The sequence below is a fragment of the Pongo abelii genome, chromosome 5 (assembly GCF_028885655.2).
Source record: "Pongo abelii isolate AG06213 chromosome 5, NHGRI_mPonAbe1-v2.0_pri, whole genome shotgun sequence".
Taxonomy (NCBI): domain Eukaryota; kingdom Metazoa; phylum Chordata; class Mammalia; order Primates; family Hominidae; genus Pongo; species Pongo abelii.
Genome location: NC_071990.2, coordinates 63892130 through 63912741, shown reverse-complemented (window position 1 = coordinate 63912741; position 20612 = coordinate 63892130). Strand labels below are relative to the sequence as shown.

The following is a 20612-nucleotide window of genomic DNA, read 5'->3' as shown; positions in this document are numbered from 1 at the left end:
AGTGTTTGAGCGAGAAATTACCCTTTAGCTCAGGCTCCTTGGATTCAGGACTAAATCTCAGGATGAGGGAGTACAGACGGAGAACAAGAGAAAACCAACAGAGCACAGACAAGGCTGGGCATGATGGCTCATGCCTGTAATCCCAGCACCGTGGAAGGCTGAGGTGGGTGGATCACTTGAGATCAGGATTTCGAGACCAGCATGGCCAACACGGTGAAACCCCCATCTCTACTAGTAATATAAAAATTAGCCCAGTATGGTGGTGCACGCTTGTAATCGCAGCTACTCGGGAGGCTTGAACCCTGGAGGTGGAGGTTGCAGTGAACCGAGATTGCACCACTCTACTCCAGCCCGGGCGACAGAGTAAGACTCCATCTTGGGGGAAAAAAAAAACCAAAAAACTGAGCAGCAGAGACATTTATGATACAAGATGGCATGGCAGTGGCCTCAGTAGCTACAGAAGATAGACGCCCTCCTGAGGGACGCTTGGCCCCCTCATGCCAAACATTCAGTGTAGACTTTGATGCCTGTGGTACTATACATATTTTGACATGTGGGAGACTTCCTCAGTAGATGTTGTCTATTGGCTACTGTTTTGGGTGTCAAGGGCAACAGGAGTCATCACCTTAGTGAACTAGAACAGAAGAGAACAGCCAAAAGAATATTCAGAAGAACACACTTCTAATTTTTGGGAGGTTCAGTTTTCCACCGGGCATGCTGGGACAGAACAGGAAAAATCCGCAAGCCTGATTGTCATTGTGATTATTATTTTTTTCCCCTTGGGCTGGTTTGTTCTGGGAAACACAGTTTTCACTTAAGTAATAGTAGCAGGGAAGGAACTAAGAAAATTCCTCCTAATAATAGAAATGAACAAGGAAGTGGCAAATAATATTCAGCACGGGCAAATGCAGTGGTCAGCATCCAGTAATGAATGATAGAAAGTATGATTTCAAGGTAAAGGAGTAAAGGATGTCAATTTAAATTCAAAGATAGAAATTTTCTTTTAGTTTTTCAATGTATTAATTTAGTACAAGACAAGTGAAATATTGGCTACTGTTAGGAAAGTTATTAGACTCATGAAAGAAAGCACAGTTTTCTTTCACTCAGAAAACTATGGTGTGTTTTTGGGCATCACACTCAGGGAAGACAATAAAGCTAAAAATAAGTGAATGAAGGTCAGAAGTAGAAGGGTAATAAAAGCTAGGGAATGGGGCCAGGTGTGGTGGCTCATGCCTGTATTCCCAGGACTTTGGGAGGCTGAGGCAGGTGAATCACGAGGTCAGGAGTTCGAGACCAGGCTGGCCAGCATGTTGAAACTCCGTCTCTACTAAAAATACAAAGAAAAAAAAAAAAAAAAAAGGGAATGGAAATCTTCCATTTAAGGCAGATTTGAAAGACTGGGATTTTGATGTGGAAAAGGCCCAGAAGGAGATATGAGCAGTTTGTTGCACAATGAAGGGTGTGGACATGGAGCACGTGAAGTTGGTCATCAAATTCCTAGGAAACTTTAGCATTATTAGGTGATCAGAAAAGCTTCTTTTTTAAATTTATTTCTATTTTTTGAGATGGAGTTTTGCTCTTGTCACCCAGGCTGGAGTGTAATGGCATGATGTGCCTCCTGGGTTCAAGCGATTCTCCTGCCTCAGCCTCCTGAGTAGCTGGGATTACAGGAACCCACAACCACACCTGGCTAATTTTTGTATTTTTAGTAGAGACAGGATTTTATCATGTTGGCCAGGCTGTTCTCGAACTCCTGACCTCCAGTGATCTGCCTGCCTAGGCCTCCAGTAAAGCTTCAAAAAGATTACTACTGAATAAGTGAAAGGAAGGTCTACTTCAAAACATGGGCAATATACATATAGACTTCATACTGAAAGAATGAATAGATTTGTTCGGGGCGGCTGGGGGGTATGGTGGCTCACACCTTTCATTCTAGCACTTTGGGAGGCGGAGGTTGGAGGATTGCTTGAGGGCAGGAGTTCAAGACCAATTTAGTCAACATAGTGAGATCCTATAATGAATAGTTTGAAAATTTAAATAGAAAATTTAAAATTCAAAAAAGTACAATAATTGATTTATAATATACTTCAGTAAACATGTAAGCTTGTGGCGTATTTTCCAAAGCTTTTTGTATTAATGCATGGAAAACCATTAATATGGTCTCTCCTAGTTCATAGACAGAATTGGGGTATTCAGTTAAATGGCATAAAAAAAATCTTTTGAGAGAACCAAAATGGTTTGACATTTTACCGTCTTATAAGTTAGTGTCTGAGTTAAGAATATGAGCCCTGATTTCTGACTTCCATTTTAGGCCAGCTTTAAGGAACAATGCCTATAATTAATGGAAACATTGTTGACATTTTGAATTACAATTGTTAATAATACAACAACAGACTTGGTCTTTCAGATAAAATCTTATGTAAAGGAAAACACTCTAAAGCAAGTCATAAGCATCTTAGTCTGAGAGCAACTTGCTGAATAATTCTCAACATGGTATTTTCATCTATGAATAAACAGAGGGTTTCACATAGCATTATTACAAACTTTACATAATGGTAACAAAAAACTGAGCCTAATTTGTCTCTTCAAGTGAAAGTATTTGAGAAATTTTCCATTGCCCAATACCGTCCCATGATGGAAAATACACTGCATGGAAGGTATGTGTAAATATTTGATTCGTGTTTTGCTGATTTCAGTGTCACAACCTAGCAATCATTAACACTTCAAAAAACATATACCTGGTTAGTTGTTTCCAAAGTACATTCTCTCTCTGAAGGCTTTTTAGACTCCTAGAATTAGAGAGGTCCCTAGCAAGAACCCAGTCTAATCTTTTAATGTCATAGGCAATGAAACCAAGACCAAGAATGTTTGAGTAACTTTCACACAGTCCTCCAACCTTAGCTGGGTCCTAGGACCGAGGTCTTCAGGCTTTCAACTCAGTTCTTTTTTTAACATACAGTGGAGAATTACTGTTTACCTTTTGTTCTGAAGGAAGGTATATATAAACATAGTAACAATGTCATATTTGTAGAAACTGAAGTGAAAAAAATCTAGAAAATTATAGGCACAGCATTTGTTTCCAATGCTAATATATATGGTCACTTTATAAAATGAAAGGCTAGCCTGGCACGGTGGCTTACGCCTGCAATTCCAGCACTTTGGGAGGCCGAGGTGGGTGGATCACCTGAGGTTGGGAATTTGAGACCAGCCTGACTAACGTAGAGAAACCCCCGTCTCTATTAAAAATACAAAATTAGCCGGGCGTGGGGGCACATGCCTGTAATCCCAGCTACTCGGGAGGCTGAGGCAGGAGAATCGCTTGAACCCCAGAGGTGGAGGTTGCGGTGAGCTGAGATTGTGCCATTGCACTCCAGCCTGGGTAACAAGAGGGAAACTCTGTCTAAAAATAAATAAATAAATAAATAAATAAAAATAAATGAAATTATAATCACTGGAGAAAGAATTGTGAAAATAATAGCTTGACCTTGTGCTACTATGACATTAAATAAAGGTTTCCAACCTAGTGCCTTGTAGACGGTAAATATGTGAAAGTATTAGTTAAATCTGATTTGAATTTATTTTAATCAATTAATTAATTAATTAATTTGAAATGGAGTCTCGTTTTGTAGCCCAGGCTGGAGTGCAGTGGTGCAATCTTGGCTCACTGCAATCTGTGCCTCCTGGCTTCAAGTGATTCTCCTGCCTCAGCCTCCTGAGTAACTGGGGTTACAGGCACCCACTACCATGCCTGGCTAATTTTTTGTATTTTTAGGAGAGACGGGGTTTCACCACGTTGGCCACTCTGGTCTTGTACTCCTGACTTCAAGTAATCCGCCTGCCTGGGCCTCCCAAAGTTCTGGGATTATAGGCGTGAGCCACCATGCCTGGCCTGATTTGAATTTAAAAACCTAAATTCCAGATAGAAAAATATCTGGATTATTGGATTGCCAGACTATATTTTAATTTAATTTATTATTTTTTGAGGCAGGGTCTGGTTTTGTTGCCCAGGTTGGAGTGCAGTGGTGCAATCTTGGCTCACTGCAGCCTCCACCTCCTGGGTTAAAGTGATTCTTGTGCCTCAGCCTCCTGAGTAGCTGGGACTACAGGCATGTGCCACCACGACTGGCTAAGTTTTGTATTTTTATTAGAGATGGAGTTTCACCATGTTGGCCAGGCTGGTCTCGAACTCCTGACCTCAAGTGATCCGCCCGCCTCAGACTCCCAAAGTGGTGGATAACGGGTGTGAGCCACCACGCCCGGTCCAAACTATAGTTTTAGAAAGTAGAAATATATCTACAAGATGACAAAATAACTTAGTATGAAAGAAAATCAGTCAAACCAATATTTGGTGTAGTGTGGACTAAGTAACCACTTGTTAGGCATTTAAAATATCAGTGGTCTCTAAATGATGAGGGTGAGAATGAGGGGAATGCTCCAGGTGAGCAGCATTCCTTAATGAGGTCAGGCATTTTGACTTTTGAATAAGGTTGTTTTCTCCATGTTAAGGTGGAGAAGCAGTATGATGAAATGGGTAGAGGTTCAGGAACTCTGAACTATTTTGTTGGAAACTTTTGCTCAGGATAAAGCCTACAGAATTCCTCGAGTAACTCATTCAGAGAAGCCTGCAACAATGTGCTTGGGGCCTGATCTAGTGGCCAAGAATTTCTTCCCTTCTCTGCTTTCTTCCCTTCTCTGCTTTGATGAAGGGGGTGCTGTAAAATAGCTCCTAAGCCTCTTGTTCTTTGGCCAGTGCCAGAATTTTCAGTCTGTTAGGAACAGAGGCTATGTCTGGTGACAGACCCATAGCCCAAGCTCTAAGGAGCTGCTGCAGAATGAGGAGGCTCTATTGAGTATGAGGGGCAGTGTGGTATATTCCAGGGAGCACAACTTACAGGTTTACTCTCTTCTGTGACATGAACTAATAACTGTCAGCCTGAACAAAAAAACTGAGGCAAATAAGAAGATCGTTTGTGTGGTGGCTCATGGCTGTAATCCCAGTACTTTGGGAGGCCGAGGGGCGCTTGAGTCTAGGAGTTTGAGACCAGTCTGGGCAACATAGGGAGACCCTCTTCTCTACCAATATATATACATATATTTCTGTCAAGTTTGAGGTCTGCAACCTGGGAGTATAGACTCAAGGTGCCCTGAAGATATGCTCCAATTAGCAGAAGTTACAAGTGAGTTTTAATTTTTTAACTTTTACTTTTTTTTTTAGATGGAGTCTCGCACTGTCCCCAGGGCTGGAGTACAGTGGCGTGATCTTGGCTCACTGCAACCTTTACCTCCCGGATTCAAGGGATTCTCCTGCCTCAGCCTCCCAAGTAGCTGGGATTACAGGCGCCCGCCATCATACCTGGCTAATTTTTTTGTATTTTTAGTAGAGATGGGGTTTCACTATATTGGCCAGGCTGGTCCTGAACTCCTGATCTTGTGATCCACCCACCTTAGCCTCCCAAAGTGCTGGGATTACAGGCGTGAGCCACTGCACCTGGCCCTTGTTTTTAATAATCTAAAGTTAATTTTTTTTTCTTTTTGAGACAGGGTCTCGCTGTGTTGTCCAGTGTAAACTCCTGGGCTCTAGTGATCCTCCTGCCTCAGCCTCCCAAAGTGCTGGGATTATAATGCTGAGCCACCGTGCCTCTGGGCCACAGATGAGTTTTTATTTAATTTTATTTTTATTTTGAGATGGAGTTTCACTCTTGTTGCCCAGGCTGGAGTGCAATGTCGCCCCACTCACAAATGAGTTTTTAAATGAAAAAAGAAGAGGTGATTTCTAAGTTGTTTTACGAGAATTTATATTAAAATAGCTTAAGCTATTGATTGGCTATACATTGTTCTTTGTATCACAAATCCCAGGTACCTGAAGATAATGGGTGAGGCAGTTTGGTCAGAAACAAAATCCCTTTCAGGAATTGCCCTTGGGCATGGGTGCTGGTGTGGGAGGATAGGGAGAGTGAAGTCCCATATTCCTGTCTTTCTGAATGGGATAAAGTTTGCATGTCTCACATAGTTCAGAATGCGCTGAGCTATTTGTTTTTTCCTTGTAACTGAGATCCAGTTGGTGCTATTGGTGGGATGTTGTGGCTAACTTCCTTATAGAAAATGTAAAAACTTGGCCAGGCGTGGTGGCTCACGCCTGTAATCCCAGCACTTTGGGAGGCTAAGGTGGCTGGATCACCTGAGGTCATGAGTTCAAGACCAGCCCGGCCAACGTGGTAAAACCCTGTCTCTACCAAAAATATAAAAATTAGCCGGGCATGGTGGCGGGTGCCTGTGATCCCAGCTACTTGGGAGGCTGAGGCAGGAGAATCACTTGAACTCAGGACGTGGAGGTTGCAGCGAGCAGAGATTGCCATTACACTCCAGCCTGGGTGACAGACCAAGACTCTGTCTCAAAAAAAAAAAAAAAAAAAAAAAGAAAAGGAAAAAAAGAAAAGGTAGGGCCGGGCGCAGTGGCTCACGCCTGTAATCCCAGCACTTCGGGAGGCTGAGGCAGATGGATCACGAGGTCAAGAGTTCAAGACCAGCTTGGCCAAGGTGGTGAAACCCCATCTCTACTGAAAATACAAAAATTAGCCGGGCATGGTGGCGGGTGCCTGTAATCTCAGCTACTTGGGAAGCTGAGGCAGAGAACTGCTTGAACCCGGGAGGTGGAGGTTGCAGTGAGCTGAGATCGCGCCACTGCACTCCAGCTCTTGTGACAGAACAGGACTCTGTCTCAAAAAAAAAAAAAAAAAAAGAAAATGTAAAAACTTCTAGTATAGAGCTGGCCTCAAGCCTCTTATCTGTCAACAACTAAATTACTAGTTTACTTAAGCTGAAATTAGTCAACTGGGAATCAAAAAAGAACTGGGGTTTAATATTGGTGTCCATAGAAATGTGGTAAGAATTTATTTTTTCTCCAGTACCTCCTATCCAAGGAAATTAAAAATGTTTCAATCTGTATTTAAACTTCCCTCATGCAAAATGCTAATAGCCTTACTGTGGTCCCATAACGGTGATAGGAAAAAACACACATTATTTTGAGTATTTAATTTACATTAGATGGTAAATGAAAAAAAAAAGACACTAAAAATATTAAAATCTCAACGTATTTGAGAAGTAGCATCAGGAGAACACTAAAAGCTCTGGAAACAGGCTGAATGGAGAGGCAGCAAGGGGCAGTATTGAATGCTCTGTATCAGTTTTCCTACATGTAAATTGGGGATAATAACAGTACCTAGTTTATTGAATTGTTTTGAGGATTAATTATAATGACGGCCTGGCGCGGTGGCTCACGCCTGTAATCCCAGTACTTTGCGAGGCGGAGGTGGGTGGATCACGAGGTCAGGAGACCGAGACCATCCTGGCTAACACAGTGAAACCCTGTCTCTACTAAACAAAATACAAAAAATTGGCCGGGCGTGGTGGCGGGCGCCTGTAGTCCCAGCTACTCTGGAGGCTGAGGCAGGAGAATGGCATGAACCTGGGAGGCGGAGCTTGCAGTGAGCCGAGATAGCGCCACTGCACTCCAGCCTGGGCAACAGAGCGAGACTCTGTCTCAAAAAAAAAAAATTATAAAGACATATGTTTGTTCAAAGTAAAAGAACAGAAAACAATATACCATGCAAACAACAAAAAAGCAGGGTGGTTCTATTAAAATCAGAGTTGACATTACGATAAAAAATATTACCAGGGATAATGAAGAACATTACATTACAATAAAGAGGTCAATTGAAGAAGACCTAGCAATCCTAAATGTATGCACTAAAAACAGAGCTTCTAAATACCTGAAGTAAAACACTTAGAGAACTGAAAGGAGAAATATATAAATCTACAATTGTAGTTGTATATATCAACTCTGTTTTTTTTTTTTTTTTAGTAACTAATAGAACACGTAGAGAGAAAATTAGAAAGGACATAGAAGACAACCAACATGATCTGTTTATTTACAGAAAACTCCATGTAACAGCAGCAGAGTACATATTCTTTTCAAGTGCAAATGTAACATTCACCAAGATAGACCATATTCCAGGCCATACAAACCTCATTAAACTTAACTGAATTGAGATAAAATAATGCAATGTATGTTCTCTGGCCAAAAGAAAATAGAAATAGAAATTAATTACAGAAAGATATATTAAAAATCTCCAAGTATTAAAAAACTAAACACTATGCTTTTAATAAAATATGAGTCAAAGAAGATACCATAGTTAAAATTATAAAATATTTTGAATGAAACCAAATGAAAACAAAACCTATTAGGATTTGTGAGTGTGACCCAAACAGCACTTGGTTGGAAAGTTATAACATTAAATGCATATATTCAAAAAGAAGAAAGATCTCACATTAATCATCCAAGCTTCAATCTTAACATACTAGAAAAAAAAGGGGCAAATTAAGGCTAAAGTAGGCATAAAGAAGAAAGTAATAAAAATAAGAGATGAAACCAATAAGATAGAAAGCAGAAAAAAGAGAAAAAAATGGAATGCAACACTACTTCTTTGCAAAGATCAATACAACTGATAAACTTGTAGCCAGACTGACAGAAAAGAGAGAGACAGAGAGAGAGAGAGAGAAAGATAACATACCAATATTAGGAATAAAATCAGGGACATCGTTACATTTCCTACAAATACTTAAAAAAAAAGAAATATTATATTATGAATTTTTTTCAATATATTTGAAAACAGATGAGCTTTGCAAATTCCTTTGAAGTCACAAATTACCAGAGTTTACTCAGGAAGAGATAGAAAATCTGAATAGCCTAATAAAATCCATAAAAATCACAGTGAAAAATTTTTCTGCAAAGAAACCCCAGGTTGCTGGGTGTGGTGGCTCATGCCTGTAATCCCAGCAACTCCAGAGGCTGAGGCAGGAGTATTGCTTCAGCCCAGGAGCTTGAGGTTGCAGTGAGCTATGATTGCGCCACTGTACTCCAGTCTAGGTGACAGAGGACAATCCTGTCTCTAAAATAAAGAATAATAAACAAACAAACGAAAAACCAACAAAGAAAACTCCAGGCCCAGACAGTTTGGTGAAACCTACCAAACATTTGATTTAAAGAAAAAATACTAATTCTCCACAAACTCTTCCAGAAAATAAAAAAGGAGAGATCATGTCCCAACTCACTTTATGGGACCAGCATTACTCTAATGAAGACCTTAAAAATAAAAAAGAAAGACAAGAAAACAAAATTCTAATATTTCTCATAAACAAAGATGCAAAAATTCTTAACAGAGTATTTTTTTCCTTCTAATCAATGGAATCCGAAGTATTGCAGAATTAAATTCAGTGATATATAAAAAGTAATAAATCATGTCCAAGTGAGTTTATTCTAGGAATTTAAATTTAGTTTAAAAATTTTAAATCCATCAAAATAATACACCACATCAACAGAGGAAAAATTGTATGACTATCTCAATTGATGCATAAGATATATGTACGCATTTTTTTATGTTACTTTTTTCTTTTTTTTTTAAATTAATTTTTATTTTACATTCAGGGGTACACGTGCAGGTTTGTTACATAGGTAAACTTGTGTCATGGGGGTTTGTTGTACAGATTATTTCATCACCCAGTTATTAAGCCTTGTACCCATTAGTTATTTTTCCTGATCCTCTCCCTCCTCCTACCCTCCACCCTCTAATAGGCCCCAGTGTGTGCTGTTCCCCTCTATGTTTCCATGTGTTCTCATCATTTAGCTCCCACTTACAAGTGAGAGCTACGACTGTGTGGTATTTGGTTTTCTGTTCCTGCGTTAGTTCGCTAAGGATAATGGCCTCTAGCTCCACCCATGTCCCTGCAAAGGACATGATCTCATTCTTTTATATGGCTGCATAGTGCTCCATGGTGTATATGTACCACATTTTCTCTACCCAGTCTATCTTTGATGGGCATTTAGGTTGATTTAATGTCCTCTTTGCTATTGTGAATAGTGCTGCAATGAATATACACGTGTATGTGTCTTTATAATAGAATGATTTGTATTCCTTTGAGTGTATATCCAGTAATGGGATTGCTGGGTCCAATGGTATTTCTATTTTTAGATCTTTGAGGAATCATCACACTGTCTTCCACAATGGTTGAACTAATTTACACTCCCACCAACAGTGTATGCTTTTTTTCATTTAGCTGTCTTTTTTTCATTTAGCTGTATTTTAATTTTAAATTTATTTTAATCAATGAAAACATTTAAAATAGTATTACTAGACATAAAAAAGCAGTGCCCTGTCCCTTTTGATTTTTGCTTTCTTGAAAACCATTACAGCCGGGTGTGGTGGCTCACACCTGTAATCCTAGCACTTTGGGAGGCCAAGGCCAGGGGGATTGTCTGAGCTCAGGAGTTCGAGACCAGCCTGGGCAACATGGCAAAACCTTATCTCTACCAAAAATACAAAAAATTGGCCAGGTGTGATGGTGTGCGCCTGCAGTCCCAGCTACTCAGGTGGCTGAGGCAAGAGAATCACTTGAACCCAGGAGGTGGAGGTTGCAGTGAGTCAAGACTGCCCCGCTACACTCCAGTCTGGGCCACAGAGCAAGACTCAGTCTAAAAAAAAAAAAACCATTACAATCTTTTTCAATTTTTAGCTGTTTTGTTTTTGTTTTTTGCTTTTTTATTTACCTTTATGTTTGTAGATAACATGTTTACTAACGTTTTTAAAAAAATTATTTTTCTTTTCTTTTTTTTTTTTTTGAGGTAGAGTTTAGTTTTGCTCTTGTTGCCCAGGCTTGAGTTCAGTGGTGCAATCTTGGTTCACTGCAACCTCTGCCTCCGGATTCAAGGGATTCTCCTGACTCAGCCTCCTGAGTAGCTGGGATTACAGGGCCTGACACCATACCTTGCTTATTTTTAAATTTTATTTATTTATTTATTATTTATTTTTGAGATGGAGTCTCACTCTGTTGCCTAGGCTGGAGTGCAGTGGTGCAATCTCTGCTCACTGCAACCTTTGCCTCCCAGGTTCAAGTGATTCTCCTGCCTCAGCCTCCTGAGTAGCTGGGATTACATGTGCTCACCACCATGCCTGGCTAATTTTTTTTTTTTTTTGCATTTTTTAGTAGAGATGGGGTTTCACCATGTTGGCCAGGCCGGTCTAGAACTCCTGACCTCATGTGATCCACCCGCCTCAGCCTCCCAAAGTGCTGGGGTTACAGGCGTGAGCCACCATGCCCGGCCATTTTTCAATTTTAGACATTATTAATTGGTTTTCTACTAAGGAACATGAGGACTTTGTTCTTTTTCTCAGACTCTCTCTCTCACATACACATTCAGATACATGCTTCTCCATGTCTCACATGTTCCCTAAAAAGGGTATGTTTTCATTTGATAAATAATTGCGTTTATGTTATTATGCGCCAGCTCATTATTTTCAGCTAAGCCACATAGTGGCTTACATTACTTGTTCAACTAGTTGTGTATTCTATTTAGTATTGTTCAGTGCTAGTGTTTTGTTCCTGTTGTTTCTTAGGATCCAACCACTATTTTATCCTCAAACTGTACCTACGACTGAAAAATCTTTTCTGAATAGCCTCACACATCAGATACTCATTTTTGTTTTCTTTCTCTGGGGGGATACCCTTTCTTTTATCTTCTTGATCCAGTTTGGACTGGTTGTTTTCTAGGAATTTTGAACAATTGCCATTTTGAATTTCCAGTCACCATTATCCCAGATTATTTCTTTCTTTTCTTTTTTTTTTTTTGATGGAGTCTCGCTCTGTTGCCAGGCTGGAGTGCAGTGGTGTGATCTCGGCTCACTGCAACCTCTGCCTCCTAGGTTCAAGTGATTCTCCTGCCTCAGCCTCCCGAGTAGCTGGGACTACAGGCACCCACCACGACGCCTGGCTAGTTTTTCTATTTTTAGTAGAGACAGGGTTTTACCATGTTGGCCAGGATGGTCTTGATCTCTTGACCTTGTGATCTGCCCGCCTCGGCCTCTCAAAGTGCAGGAGCCACCGCGCCCAGACTCTCTTTTTCTTTTCTTTTATGCTTTTCCTCCTTTGCTTTTATGTTGGCTCTCTCTTTCTCTGCTGTCCTGGTGGGTTTATTTATTTAAAATTTCATAACTGTCATTTTATAGGTACAATTGTCTCTCTGTGTCTGCGGGGCATTGGTTCCAGGACCTATCCGCAATCCTGCCTCTGGCAGATACTAAAATCCCCAGAACTCAAGTTCCTTATATAAAATGGCGTAGTATTTGCATATAACCCAGTTACATCCTTCCAATATACTTTAACTCATCTCTAGATTACTTATAATATCAAATACAGTGTAAAATGGTATACAAATAGTTGTTATACTGTACTTAAAAATTTGTATTTTTTGTTGTTATATTATTATTTTTTCTTTTCTATTTTATCTTGTTAAACACTCTTTTAACCTCTGAGTCATTTATTTATTTTTTTCTGAGTATTTTTGGTCCATGGTTGGTTGAATCTGTAAATGTGAAATCCATGACACAGAAGGCAGACTGTATTTGGGGTAGAAGTCAAGATAAAAATGTGAATTTTAACAAAAATGAAAAAAAAGTAGAAAAAAACAAAAAGAATAAGAAAAAAACAACAAAAACAACAACAAAAAAATAAAAAAATGTGGATTTAATATGCCATGTAACTGGACCAAATTTGTTAACTTTTCTTTTTTTGTTTTAATGATCGAGGGTGTATAATACTTAGGGGTTGGGCCTGCCTGTCTTCTCTCCCTCCCTCCCTTTCCAGAGAGAGGGAGGGGCAGAGTAGGATCCCTGAGACACCCTCCGTGATAGCTTGTTAATTTTTCATAGATTTCATTTGAAATGACCTAGAAAGTTGTCCCTATGACTCATGCTTAAAATACTTAATCTTTCATATGACGTTTAGTAAATAAGGATGAACTCATGGGAGATTTAGGTATAAACTAAATTTTAGCTTTTCAGACCAATCTGAATAGCTGATTCTCTGATATAAAAGTATAAGATGTCCAGTTGTCCTCTTTGTACATGGTGAGCCTTTTTTGTTTTATATTTTCCTTGTATCACAAAAATTTACTTAGGACATTGTAAAATAACATAGTGAGATAGTAATGTTCTATATTAGCACGGTGTCTTTTATCCAGAAGCTTTGCCAAGTACTTTGTAACTTGAAGGAGAGATTGTTTTGTTCTTAATTTAAAAGCACCTAATTCTGAGATGAAATATTATTATTTTATGAGGCACAGCTATACAAAATAATATTTTAATGAAAGAAGCATTCTTTTATGGAACTATGAGAATCAGATGAGTATTGCTGACAAATATAATTCACTAGGCTCTTTGAGTTTCTTGTAGGATGGCATCTAAATTTTGTTGGACAACTTATTGGATTTCCTACTTTGAGTTATGGAGAAGTGCCATCATTTAATTATCAATAACATGTTTCATAGCATTCCATACCTGAAATTAGCATCTACAAACTAACTCAAATAGGGAGTTTCATGAAGACTGCCCAAAAGTTAGAGGCACAAATAAATGAAAGATTTTGACATAAAAGTTATTGTAATATTTATTATATTTATAGTTTCCAAAGTAATAGAAATTCCAAGATTGTGCCAAGAATATTCTGAAAAATAATAGGATGCTAACAGTTATTTTGACTCCTTATAGTCATTAGCATAGATTAACAGGGAAATAGATTTAAGAACACTATAAAGATTGTATTTACCTGGACAGTAAATCTTGCTAGACATAAGTTTTCATCTTTAGTAAGATATTCAAAATAGTTATTTCATATACATATTACTAACTTTTAAAAATCCCAAGTTAATCCCAGTAACATAGAGCCAAGTAAGGTAGCAACACCAGATATTCTGTTTTGTATACTATTTCATTTCTAAATATAGCAACACTGCTTATTTGGCAGTCAGACTTCTGGCAACCCAACCTAAACATGCAGCTGAGACTCTAAACATAAATTAAAAAGGCCCCTGAGTGGTCACAATAGATGTCAAAAAAGCCAGAACTTTATTGAGGTAGAGACATGCCAGCCCTCACATTTAGCAGATATTCCATTCCACAACTGTTTATAAAAACAGAAAGGCTGCTATCATTAAGCACATTGACAGCAGAGTCTCCATTAGTTTAGCAAGATTTCCAAAAACGAACAAACAAACTTGCTTTGCTGTTAACTGCTATCCAATGCGAAAGTGATTCTTGTTGAAGTTAACTTTTTTATTTTTTATTTTTTTGAGACGGAGTTTCACTCCTTTTGCCCAGGCTGGAGTGCAATGGCATGATCTCAGCTCACTGCAACCTCCGCCTCCTGGGTTCAAGTGATTCTCCTGCCTCAGCCTCCTGAGTAGCTGGGATTACAGGCTCCCGCTGCCACGCCTGGCTAATTTTGTATTTTTAGTAGAGACAGGATTTCTCCAAGTTGGGCAGGCTGGTCTCAAACTCCCAACATCAGGTGATCCGCCTGCCTCAGCCTCCCAAAGTGCTGGGATTACAGGCATGAGTCACTGCTCCCGGCCGTACTTACTTTTTTCAACTATACTGAATTTTTCTTGGGTCAACTAAGACCGCCAACTCACATCAACTTAACAGCCAGCATGAATTGAAAAGCTCAAGGTCGTGTTAGAAATCTTTCAAAACTCATAGGTTAGGAAATAGAATGATAATGCCTTACATAATTGATGGCAAATTTATTCACTCAACAAACATTGTATTGGGTGCATACTACGTGCTCGTTGCTGTTCTACTGAAGAGGTTACATTAGTAAACAAAATCCTTGACCTCATGAAACTTATATTCTAGCAGAAGGAGGCAGAAAATAAGCATAATAAATTAATAAATGATATTGGGTGTGAAGTTCTTAAATATTATGGCAGGGTAGCTGGAGATAGATTAAGCTCTAGGGGTGGGAATGTGCTTGGTATGTTTGAGAAACTGTGAGAAGTCCCATTTCCTGGGCAGAGTGATGGGGAGGCAGTCCAGTCAGTGAGGTGAGAGGGCATGCCATCGTGTACACTGTTTTTTTTTTTTTTTTTTTTTTGAGACACAGTCTCTGTCGCCCAGGTTGGAGTGCAGTGGCTGATCTCTGCTCATTGCAAACTCTGCCTCCCAGGTTCAAATGATTCTCCTGCCTCAGCCTCCTGAGTAGTTGGGACTACAGGAATGTGCCACCACGGCCCGGCTAATTTTTGTATTTTTAGTAGACATGGGGTTTCATCGTATTGGCTGGGCTGGTCTCGAACTCCTGACCTCAAGTGATCTGCCTGCCTCAGCCTTCCAAAGTGCTGGGATTACAGGTGTGAGCCACCACACCCGGCTGATCATGTACACTTTGTAGGCCATTGTCAAGATGCTTTTACTTGGAGTGTGATGATGGAGAGGTTATGGGGCGGTGGGGGTTGAGATGTCTGAGATACTTCAGAAGGATCACTATGGCTGTGTTATGAATGGAGAATAGATGATAAGGAACCTAGGGTGGAAAGAAGAACACAGTTGGCAGGCAATTGTAGTAATTCAGATGAGAGTTTATAAAGCTTCCAAACATATTAAGTATTTTATTATAAACAAAAGTCTCTAAATCTATGCTGATATCGAAGGTAATGACCACACATTCTTAATTCTTATACAAGGCATGAGATTCTTTTTTTTTATTTTTAATTTTATTTTTTGAGACAGGGTCTTGTTCTGTCACCCAGGCTGGAGTGCAGTGGCAGGATCTCTGCTCACTGCAACCTCCACCTTCCAGGTTCAAGCGATTCTTGTGCCTCAGCCTCCCAAGTAGCTGGGACTACAAGTGCCTGCCACCACACTGGCTATTTTTTTGTATTTTTATTAGAGATGGGGTTTCGCCATGTTGGCCAGGCTGGTTGCGAGCTCCTGACCTCAAGTGATCCGCCCGCCTCGGCCTCCCAAAGTGCTGAGATTACAGGCGTGAGCAGCATGAGATTATTTTTATTTTTTTGAGACGGAGTCTCCCTCTGTCACCCTGGATGGAGTGCAATGACGTGATCTCTGCTCATTGCAACCTCTGCCTCCCAGGTTCAAGTGATTCTCCTGCCTCAGCCTCCTGAGTAGCTGGGATTACAGGCACCTGCCACCACACCCAGCTAATTTTTGCATTTTTAGTAGAGATGGAGTTTCACCACGTTGGTCAGGCTGGTCTCGAACTCCTGACCTCAGGTGATCCGCCCACCTCGGCCTTCCAAAGTGCTGGGATTCAAGCAAAAGCCACCACGCCAGGCTATGAGATTCTCATACAAGAGTGCCCCGCAAATGGCACTTTTCCATGGAAGCTACCCATGCCCAGACCTTGCATCAGCTCAACTGTTTTGGGCAAAGTGACCTTGTCCTTTCCCTCCTTCCAGCCTTTCGTTGGTTGGATAGAGAGGGAATTGGACTCAAGCACAGTCAGCCATGGCATGCTAGTTCTTCAGGAGTGGGCCTGGGAAAAAAGGCTCCATCTAAGTATTTTTGTGCTGATTCAACCAGATTCTTCTCAGGGATTTAACTGGGAAGAATGAAAAGAAAACTAGTTGATAACAGTAAGAGAAGGGGTCAGACAGCAGATATGTTAACAGTGGAATGTTAGAGTAAGAAAAATTCATAAAGTCCTGCTTCTCAGGTCCCTAGGGAAGTTTAAAAATCTGAATGGCCTTCTAGTTTCTGGCTCTGTGAGGAAGATTCTAAGTGATTCCTGCTTTCCCTGAGTTCCATGTATGTGTTAACTTATATCGGTATCCTTCCTCATGTTACACTACTTTGAATAAACAGAATACATCTCTATTCCTTACATATAAAGAGCCCAACAGAAATTACAACCACTTGTGTAACAGTCTTCTTGCATTAGTAATCATCTATCAATGATTTTAGTCTATCACACATTGGGAAAGATTTTCACTGTCTACATCATTAATATGTAGTGGAGAACACAGAATTTGAAGCTAGCCTCCCTGAGTTCAAATGCCAGCTCCATCCCTTACCAGTTTTGTTACCTTGGGCAAGGAATTTAACCCGTGTTTCCATATCTATTTTTTTTTTTTTTAAAGAGATAACATACTACTTAGAGTTGTTGAGAAGATTAAATGAGTGAATACTGAAAGCTCTCAGACAGTGCCTGGTGCATAATAAAGACTCAAGAGGCATCATCATCCAGTAATGAAACAAGCCATTATTTCTAGATGATAAAAAATTCTCTGGGTGACTACTATTATGAGTTGGTTAACTGCTATTAGTTAGGACAGTGGCATTTTTTGTTTAATTACTTAGATTCCTTCAAAATAGTTAGATAATTCCCATACCCTATGGCATGTTTCATAAAGGTATCATGACACTTTTTTTTTTTGTGGTGACAGCTGACCATTTAGTAGAAACGAGCCTTTACATAGCTTTGTGTAACAACTAGAAATGGCTGTGTTTTCTTTCTCCCCACCCCCAAGCCTATTCCTTTAGGCATGCAGGTAACTGTCCCCTACCACCTCCCATTTCTCCTCATTCCACCCGGAAACACTGACTAAGGAACGAAGAAGTCCTACAAAGAGGAGGTCTCAAGTACCAATCAGCAGCCATTTGATGATGGCAGGTAGGTCTGATGCTAAAAACAGTTTGTGTCCAGCAGAGCCCAATTCCATAGGAATCCAAGCTCCAAGGCTGGGAGGCAGCAGGTGCTGGGGACAAGCTCACTGCTGAGAGTTGGTCTGGAGGATCTCATGGCGGTGCAGACCCTGGACCACATTGTCGTAGATGGTGTTCATGCTGGTGCAAAGGTGAGAGGTGACAATGTGCTAGCAGCCCTCACTTGCTCTCGGTGCCTCCTCGGCCTTGGCGTCTGCTCTGGCTGTGCTTGAGGAGCACTTCAGCCTGCCGCTGCACTGTGGGAGCCCCTCTCTGGGCTGGCTGAGGCTGGAGCCAGCTTCCTCTACTTGCAGGGAGGTGTGGAGGGAGAGGTGCGGGTGGAAACCGTGGCTGTGTGCTCGTGGGCCAGCACCAGTTCTGGGTGGGCACGGGCTCGGAGGCCCCGCACTCGGAGCAGCCTGCCAGTGCCACTGGCCCTGGGCAATGAGGGGCTTAGCATCCGGGCCAGCAACTGCAGAGGGGGCACCAGGTCCCCCAGCACTGCTGGCCTGCCCACGCTGCACTCGAATTCTTGCCGGGCCTCAGTCGCCTCCCCGCGGGGCAGGGCTCGGGACCTGCAGCCCACCATGCCTGAGCCCCCACGCAGTGGGCTCCCACGCAGCCTGAGCCTCCCTGATGGGCACTGCCCCCTGCTCCGCAGGGCCCGGTCCCATCACCAAGGGTTGAGGAGTGTGGGTGCATGACTGGTGGGCAGCTCTGCCCGCGGCCCTGGCACGGGATCCACTAGGTGAAGCCAGCTGGGCTCCTGAGTTGGGTGGGGACTTGGACAACTTTTATGTCTAGCTGGAGGATTGTACATGTACCAATCTGCACTCTGTGTCTAGCTTGGGGTTCGTGGATGCACCAATCAGCACTCTGTGTCTAGCTAATCTGGTGGGGACTTGGAGAACTTTTATGTCTAGCTAAAGGATTGTAAATGTACCAATCAGCACTCTGTGTCTAGCTCAAGGTTTGTAAACACACCAATCAGCACTCTGTGTCTAGCTCAAGGTTTGTAAAGGTACCAGTCAGTGCTCTGTGTCTAGCTAATCTAGTGGGGACTTGGAGAACTTTTATGTCTAGCTAGAGGATTGTAAATGCCCCAATCAGCACTCTGTGTCTAGCTCAGGGATTGTAAATGGACCAATCAGCACCCTGTCAAAACGGACCAATCAACTCTCTGTAAAATGGACCAATCAGCTCTCTGTAAAATGGACGAATCATCAGGATGTGGGTGGGGCCAGATAAGGGAATAAAAGCAGGCTGCCCAAGCCAGCAGCAGCAACCAGCTCAGGTCCCCTTCTGTGCTGTGGAAGGTTTGTTCTTTTGCTTTTTGCAATAAATCTTGCTGCTGCTCACTCTTTGGGTCTATGCTGCCTTTATGAGCTGTAACACTCACCGTGAAGGTCTGCAGCTTCACTCCTGAAGCCAGTGAGACTACGAACAAACGCATTGGGAGGGACGAACAACTGCAGACCGGAGGAATGAACAACTCCAGATGCGCTGTCTTTAAGAGCTGTAACACTCACAGCGAAGGTCTGCGCTTCATTTCTTAAGTCAGTGAGACCACAAACCCACCAGAAGGAAGAAACTCTGGATGCATCTGAACATCTGAAGGCACAAACTCCGGACACACCATCTTTAAGAACTTTAACACTCACTGTGAGGGTCCATGGCTTCATTCTTGAAGTCAGCAAGACCAAGAACCCATTATTCCGGACACAGAGGGGCAGCTGCTGTAGCTGTGTCACCCAACAAGCAACCAGCCCTCCCGCCGCACAAAACAGCAGCAGCAGCAGCAGTAGTTTTAGCATAGCCCAGAAATGAGTGTGCTTCCGGGGGCACGGCTTGCGGGGGCAGGATTCGGACTTAGATTTGGGGGCCTAATTTGTTTCCGTGGGAGGGTTCATCTGCTCCCGCTTGGCTGCTTTGAGGGCATCATACTGCTTTCTCCAGCACTCCTTCTCTTCTGCCTTCTACTGCTTCCGCATTTCCTCTCCTGAGCTTCCTTAGCTCGCTGCTTTGCCTCATACTTCTCTGCCTCTCGTTCTACTTCCAACCTCGCTGCCTCTCCTACTGGTGGTCTGCCTGCACAGCCTTCATGTGCTGTGATGCCTTGTTTGCATGCTGTTTCCATGGCTTCTCACCCAAGCAGTCACCTGCCACCTTGGCCAGGCTGGGATCCAGAGGTTCTCCTTCAGGTCCAGCCACTTCAGGTTCTTCAGCTGTGCAAAGCTGACAGACAATGTGACTAGCCTGTTGTTGAGGAGAGCCAGGTGCTGGAGGTTGACCAAATGGCCCAAGTCTGCTGGTGCGTGCTGTGGCTTGTTCTTTCTAAGGTCTAGCTTCGCCAGGTGTGTGAGGCCACAGAAATCCAACGGGAGAACAGTCATTATTTTTTTGAGATTGAGTTTCACTCTTGTTGCCCAGGCTGGAGTGCAATGCGCAACCTCGGCTCACTGCAACCTCCGCCTCCCAGGTTTGAGCGATTCTCCTGCCTCAGCCTCCTGAGTAGCTGGAATTACAGGCATGCGCCACCACGCCTGGCTAATTTTTTTAGTATTTTAGTAGAGACGGGGTTTCTCCATGTTGGTCAGGCTGATCTTGAACTTCTGACCTCAGGTGATGCGTCCGCCTTGGCCTCTCAAAGTGCTGGGATTACAGGCGTGAGCCACTGCGCCCAGCAGAATAGTCATTTATTACAAGACAGATCCAGTGTGGTGGTCTTTGGAAGGGCAGCCAGCTCCTTGACTGGGTCTTCATTCAGGTCGCTGAGGCTCAGGTCCTGTTTGTTGCTGTCCAGGTGGTGGTGGAGGTTTCTGCCCTCGCTGTCTGCCTTGGTCATGGTGATGGTCGGCCGAGGGAACCTGGCTCCAAGGTTTCGATGGGCGGGGGTAAAGGAGCTGAAATGCCACTGGTCAGTTCAGCAGGCCCCCACCCAACCCACCACACCTGAGCCCTCCGTCACCGCCGATGCCTACACCTTGTTAATTGCAGAGAAACATATCTAGGGAAAGGAGAAACAGGCAGTCATAGCTGTAGAGTGCCTGCTCTATACAG

General features: G+C 42.2%; 1 long non-coding RNA gene and 1 pseudogene across 1 annotated transcript in view; one reads left to right on the top strand and one right to left on the bottom strand.

The window, feature by feature from the left end:
- Positions 1 to 2581: 2581 nt before the first annotated feature.
- LOC134761530 (uncharacterized) overlaps positions 2582 to 20612 on the top strand; it is a 31826-nt gene continuing 13795 nt past the window's right edge. The window contains exons 1-2 of the long non-coding RNA XR_010140231.1: positions 2582 to 2657; positions 17378 to 17520. This is a non-coding gene — a long non-coding RNA (uncharacterized LOC134761530). The remainder of the gene's footprint in view (positions 2658 to 17377; positions 17521 to 20612) is intronic.
- Positions 17618 to 20397, bottom strand: LOC100440323 (leucine-rich repeat-containing protein 59-like; annotated as a pseudogene).